Below are 7,561 nucleotides of genomic sequence, written 5' to 3' on the forward strand. Positions count from 1 at the left end.
CTTTTCCATGGAGGTTCACATTGACAGTGAGATTGACACATACAATGCCAGAGCTAGCTCAGCATTTATGTGGCTCCAAAAGAAAGTATGGGAGAGAAGAGGTATTAGACTGACCATTAAACTGAAGGTCTACAGAGTTGTTGTGCTGATCTCACTGCTCTGTGCCTATGAAACCTGGACAATCTGCCAGCACCATGTGAGGAAACTGAATCATTTCCATTTCAATTGTCTTAGGAGGATTCTGAAGATCATCTGACAGAAGATACCAGACATTGAGGTACTTTCTTAAGCTAAACTGCTTAATCAATATGATGTTTGCTGCCTGACAACTACAGGAAAAATGCCATGAGCAGAGTAGAGGTCTGTATACTAAATATTACTACAGAGAGTGCAATTACAATAGACTGGACACATTGTTAGGATGCCAAACCTACACTTGACAAAAACAATTACTGTATGGAGATCTCACATAGGGAAAGCTCTCACAAGGGGTTCAAAAGAAGTGACACCAAGACATCCTGAAGGTCTCATTGAATAACTTCATAATTGATTATACAGCATGGAAGACACTGGTACAGGACTGCTCAGGATGATATGTCCTCATCAGTGAGGGTGCTGCACTCTATGAGGAAGGCAGGATTGAAGCAACTCAAAGGAAATGTGATATATGTAAGTTTAGAGTATCCACCACAAGAGTTCACATGGAATATTTGTGCCCAATCTGTGTTAGAGCATTCTGAGTACATATTGGTCTGATCATACACAGTCAGACGCCCTGTAATTTGTCTTAAACCTAGTAATGCCATTTTGATGTTCTTCAGTAATGAAAGACAAGAACCACCAGTATCCAAATGCAAAATGTATCTTTCCTTGGCTCTCTCTTCCTTATGGGTCTTTCTTTATGAGATAATCAGAATTTATATAATCTCTCATTCCTCTGGGTGTTTCTTCCTTTTTTCCAAACATGTTCTGACTCTTGGACTACATGACAATCATCTTTTTTTTTAAATATCAGTTGGAAAAATTTTATAAATTTTAAAAAAAATTTTTGGAGATTTCTTAAAGAGAAGGCAGAATTAAAGCAAATGGAAAACCTATGAGATAGAGTTTCTGGGTAATTAATAACATTAATTAAGCAAGCAAATAACAAATAGAGGTCAGTAGTTTCTTTCCTAACCAAAGGCCCCACTTGGAGGCTATTAAATATTTAAATATCTTTGGAAAACCTGGTGTTCCTAAGGATGAAAATCAAGTTTAATTTGTTAGCAATTAATGAGTAGATATATAAATAAGGTGCACAAAAAGTTCTCAACTCCTTCTGCCAAGGAAATGAATTGATACAACTTGACTGCATAAAGGGATGCATTTCCACTCAGACTTCTTATGTTGTTGAACAATGGACCTAATTCTAGATTCTCTTTACTTTTTTGGTTAGTCCTAAATTCTTCCAGTTGAGTGGAATCCTGTCCAAGATTGAGGAGAATACCTCATTGTCAGTGAGGTATTTGAATTTGAAGTAAAATTAGAGGGGAAAAACCCTATCAGTAATTTGCCATTAATAATAAAAAAGAGCATCTTTGGGTCCCACAAATAATTGTTTAAGAAAATAGTCGTTCTCAATGTGCAAATGACAGGAAACAGTAGAGGGCTTTATCTTTTTATATTCTCCCAAGGAGAGAAAGGAATTAACAAATATTTGGATGGTTAATAAAGGGTCTTTTGTACAATTTGAAAATGAAGTTAATGGAAATTGTTAGAATCCCAGTATGAATAACAGTACCATTTGCTACATATTCTTCCTTTACTTATTCCTGATTTCAAGTGGTCTGTGAAGCTGCAGTTCCTTTTGCCAATATGCCTGTGGTTTTATAATGTCCTCTTATAGTCAGCATTTAGTAATCTCCATGCTTAGTCAGGCTAGGATATAGATTATGCTGAAGTGTCTTTAGAAGATCTATAACGTATTTTCTTTTTTACCTAAATTTATGGACTGGATATTTTTGAACTCAAAAATTTCTGCTGAAGAGGATATAGCTTGAGTTGCTGAGTGGAATTTCCTAAAATAAACACACACACACACACACACACACACACACACACACACACTCAGTACAATGATTTTTTTAAACATCCAAGCTGAGGCAACTCCTAGATTCTGTATGAAAGAAATTTGTGCCTACAAAATGTATTATTGTTGACTCTTTTTATAGAAATCAAACTCACCTTAGAGCCCCTACTTTTGTACCTTCATAAATGGTGTCACCACTATCTAAATTCAACATCTAATTTTCCTTGATTCTTCCTTCCTTATGGGTCTTTGTTTATAGGACAATCAGAATTTATGTAATTTCTCATTCCCTGGGTATTTTCTGCTCTTAATAGAAATGCAAAACCTCTTTCAAATATGAAATTTTCATACAGGATACAAGACAGATAAATTTTAGATGTTTAGAAACAATTGTGATGGATTCTTGGCATATTTCAAACTGTCTTGAAGTTAGAAGTGTACTAATCAAATACAGAAAAAAAGCAAAGTTTATATTGATTTTTCAATGGGAATATATTTAAATGCTGTAAAAAATATGTAAACCGTTTCCATCCCAGTTATGGATTACCTCAGTCATACAACTGTTTTCCATGATAATGTCAATTCCAATAACTTTTAAGACTCAGACAAAATACAAAGGGGAAGAAATAAGTTAAGCATCATGAAAAAACAAAAAAGAAAAACAGAGATGAGATAGGAAAGAGAGAGACAGAGGCAGAGAGAGATATAGACAAGGAGTGAGAGACAGGAAAACAAAGAGAAGCTAATTAGCAATTATATAAAACTGTTAAAAGAAAAATATTTAAACTTTTAGTAATAAAGAACTATTATCTTAGAACTTCTGACACTCCTACCATTGTTCAATGAAAGCTACTTCTATAATGAAAATTCACCTCAATCTTTGTGATTATCAGCCTTCCAAGGTAAATGCCTCACTTCAACAACATCAAGGTCAGGGGGAATCACTCTTTGAGCCCCTTTTGCATAGGAGGTGGACAAGACTGTACAATTTCTCCAACACCCTCCTCTGAGTTGGATCCACTTGGATCTAAGCCCAGGCATATCTGAGGTTGTTTACTCTTCCTTTTCTCTTTTTCCCTCAGATACTTCAGACTCAACTTTTGTTATTCAGCCTGTTCTTTAAAATTTTGTTATCTTACAGCTTCTCTGGAGAGTTTAATCTGCGACCCTGTCAACTTTATGTAATCTATAATAACTTGAACTTTGCTGTGACCTATAAATTAAAATTTAGCCTTTCTTAACTCTCAGGTCAGATGGCCTGAGTAAGGAACCCAAAATTTAAGCCCCTTTTTCCTGAGGGCAGCATTTTCTGATCATCAAAACTATTAAGTAAAGTGGCTCTAAGAAATTTGAAAACAAACAAAATCCCCCTTAAGAGAAGAAAGAACATCCTTTAAGGAAATCAAAATTTTTCTCCAAACATTCTTTTATAATATGAGTAAAATGCATAGACATCATTGATACCCCTGGTTGACTAATGTTATCTCTGCATCCTCAATTCTATGTTGACATAAAAAGCATAGATATACCTTAGGGGTTTTTTCCAGCTATTAACTACACAGAAAACCAGGAATTTAAAAATGGTACATACTAATGCCCAAGGTCATTTTAGCCACCATATCCAAAAAGACTGAAAGACGGAAAAATTCAGCCAAAGATGATCTACCCCACAAATTTGAATCTAATCATTAATGTAAGTAATTTAAATTAAGTTCATGTAAGAGTGTATGTATATATGAGTCCCTGTGGGTGTTTGTGTGCCTGTGTGGTGCCTGTATCTGTGTGTATGGGTAGGGAGAATTTACTTCCCCATATCTTTGCAAACCAGCAAAGAAAAAAAATGTAGGCCTTCTATTAATTGTTCATATATTTTTTTCCTACTCCTGCCCAGTCATCTGCCCTTGTGAGCATTCCCATATCTTTGTCAATTATAAAACTCCTTATTCACAATTCTCTTTCAATTGACTGTATGATAAATTACAAGCTCTCTACTTAATTTCTTTTTGTACCTCTATAGGGACAAGTTATCAACTTTTCAAGGACTAAACTATAATATGTAGAGGTAGAAGGACATTTGCAGTATGGTTTGCCAGAATCTTTTTTTTTCCTCCAACTTTGCTGGGCCTGATTATCTTTTGAGTCTTTTTATTTACCCTGAGCATAGTTTTGTCCAAGCATTGTTAACATATGTCAGCTTCTCTTATCACACAAGTTGAGTTCTTTATTTTTTGTTCATGGGCCTAACCAAATAGTTTAATAGTTAGGACTGTGATTATCTATGGTTTGTATATATAGAGATAGCTAGGGATTGGAGAGAGAAATAATCCTTAAGGGAGGAGTCAATATAAACTTTGAGAATTACTTTAACATATTATACAAAACTTTCCCCCAATCCTTATTACCCTGTCTATGAATGACACAATCTAATAAGATAATTTGAGAGTGCCTTCACATATATCATTAAGTTGTATATACATCTCTGACTATATTGCAACAAAAGGCAATGTATAAATAATTAAAAAAATCACCTGTTTGAATACATCAAAATGCAATTCAAATTAATAAACATTTTGTCAAGCTGGCGTCATGTGTAAGTCACCAAGCTAAATACTGCACATGTAAAAACAGAATCATCTAAGATCTCAAGAAGTTTGGAATTTAGTGTGGGTATGAGGGTGGCTGAGGGTTTGAAGTATGTACACAGAGAAATATAAGATTATTTGACAGAGAAAAGTTTAAGGGTAGGGTCCAGAATTTTTTTTCTTTTGTTGGAAGGGGACAATTTATAAACTAGGAAAATTAACTATCTGTCTTTCTATGATCTACTATCTATTACTTTATATGTGTAAGAATATGCATATGGATATACATATATAGTTTGTGTGCAGGGAATTTGTCTATACACATGTATATGTGTAAATATATGTATATTTACACATATACAATCACTCTCATATAATACACGTTGCCCCATTTTTAGAGAATAATCCCTGGTTGGTGTCTTGTCCATTTCAAAGATAAATTTCTTACTTTATATGGGCATACATGTAAAAATTCATACAGGTATGCATATACAAACATGAAATTATTAAATGCAATATGATAACAATGCAAATGAAGCTATGTAATTAATTTAATGGATTCAGTTCCTTTAATAAAACAATTAATGCAATGCACAACTAAAGTATGCATGTAACTCTTGAATTTAATGTAATATTTAGAATCTTCTAAGGGCAGTTCAAACTGTTTTTGTTTTTGAAGGTTTCAACCCTTCTTTAAACCTAATAATTAAGTTTCTTAAAGCTGGCAAGTAAATATAACATTAAAGTGTTTCTATAAGTTTCGACACACAATCCTTTTTAGCTGACAGATTTGAACTTGATCCATATATTCACACCCCAAACTTGAAAAGGTGGATTTTGGGAGTAGATATGACTGCCTAAGTCTTCCAAAGGTGGCTCTGGATCAGCTGTAGCAAATTGGGTAGCATCCTCAATTTCTTTCTTTACTTCAATATCAATTTCCTATAATTCTCCCATACTGGCAAGGTTGTTGTTCATTATCTTACTGTCATGAAGCCCAATAGGGTCACTTTTACTCTGTAGTTTGTTAATTTTAACCCAAGAACAGTAACTGACACCAGGGTCACTCATACTGTGTCCATGATTATGGTATGTCTCTAGTTCCATCACAATGGGTCCCCTTCCTGATCTAGAGAAGTCAGCTACAAACATACAGAATATCCATATTGTCTACCCTTATTCCTGGAATATAGATGCCTCTTTTGTAATAATCGGTGATGCCTGCAACTCATTCTATGGAAGTTCAAATTCCATATTGATCATTTTCACAAACAAAAATACAAAATGCAATTTCCAGAAAGCTGCCATATTGCTCATTTCAAATATTTGACCCTGATTGGCACCACCATCTCTGTATAAAGCAAAACAGACCTCATCTTTTCATTATCCTTACAGGCCATGGCAATACCAGCTCCCATGAGAACCTGAGCTCCAAAAATGCCTTTGCCCCTGTAGAAATTCTTGGTGTCCATGTGTACTGATCCCCCTTTTCCTTTATCACAGCCTCCTCTTGGTCCTGTAAGCTCCACCAGAATTTCTTAAACTGAAAGTCCACGAACATAGGTAAAGTCACGAACTTGATAAGATGTGATGATGTGATCGGTGGGATTTATAGCAACCTCCAACCCCACAAAGCCAGCTTCCTGACTGTCATACAAATGGCAGAAACCACGGATGATCTTTTTCTTGTACAGTTGATCTGCTTTCAGTTCCATCCATCAGATAGTCTGCATCAACTTATAGTACTTGAGTCCTCTAGTGAGAACTGTTTTGATGGGAGGACCCTGTTCAAGCACATGAAGAGTACATTTCTTAATATCAAATGTAACTTTGCTTACAAAGGGACAGACTGCCAACAACACTATTCTAATTGGCTTTGGGGAGGCCACCCCCAACATATAGGACACCACTGGAAGCATTTTTGGCATGAAGTAGTAACCTCAGCATAAGACCAACAGGACAATGTCTGGTGGGTGGTGGATGTGCCAGAAGGAACCGTGTCCTGAGACAGTCTCAGAAATCCAGCAGCAGAAACCCAATCTTCCCTATTTAGGAAGGGGGCTATGTAAATTACGTTTTAATAGTGCCAAGATGCCAACAACTAGAGTTATTTTAAAAATAGCAGGCACATATTACCTATAGAACTCAATATGTTATTTTGAGCTCTACAGGAAAAAAATAAGCTTTTCATGTATATATTTGTCTTCACAATTTGGTTTTAAGCTTTTAAAGAAAATAAACTCTATTTTAAACCATTCCTATATTTTTCATAATTGCTTCAAACTCTTGCATTTGGTAGGTGCCCAGTTCTGCAGTGGTTAGTGTCTAGAATGGTTTTCACTGCTCCTGTCCCAACTTAGTCATAAATCTGAGTAAAATAAAATTTGAATTTGTTTCTGATATTTTCCAGTACATAACTCTCCTTTTAGAGAGAGTTTGAGGAATTCTCTAGCTTTAGGAATAAGACTCATAATCAGAAATTACTTCTAATTAGAGATATAGTATAGCATTTGATTAATTGAATGGTTTCAGTTTTGTTTTTATATATCTAAATCATAACATAATGCCAAGAACTTAGTAGGCATATGATAAAATTCCAATCAGTGCCTCCTTGGTGCTTCTAAAATTAACTGCAAATTATACTATTTTAATTCTTAAAGTCATTCACAGATTGGCTCCAACCTCTCTTTCTAGGTTCAGTTTACATTGATTTCCCTCATGAATTCTTGTAATTCAACCAAATTGTCCTCTCCTCTCTTCCTAATAGATAGAAAACAACTCCATAGCCTGTCTCTAAGGCTTTGCATTGGTCATCTACATTCCTGGAATGTACTCCACTTCCTCCTTCACATAACACAAAGGCAGTATCTCATCTCTTCAAGTTGCAAATCAAATAGTACCTTCTAATGGA

The 7,561-nt window shown here is 35.0% G+C and overlaps 1 pseudogene; it reads right to left on the reverse strand.

The window, feature by feature from the left end:
* Positions 1-5,427: 5,427 nt before the first annotated feature.
* Positions 5,428-6,578, reverse strand: LOC141511077 (pyruvate dehydrogenase E1 component subunit alpha, somatic form, mitochondrial-like; annotated as a pseudogene).
* Positions 6,579-7,561: the final 983 nt, after the last annotated feature.

The sequence above is a fragment of the Macrotis lagotis genome, chromosome 2 (assembly GCF_037893015.1).
Source record: "Macrotis lagotis isolate mMagLag1 chromosome 2, bilby.v1.9.chrom.fasta, whole genome shotgun sequence".
Taxonomy (NCBI): Eukaryota; Metazoa; Chordata; class Mammalia; order Peramelemorphia; family Peramelidae; genus Macrotis; species Macrotis lagotis.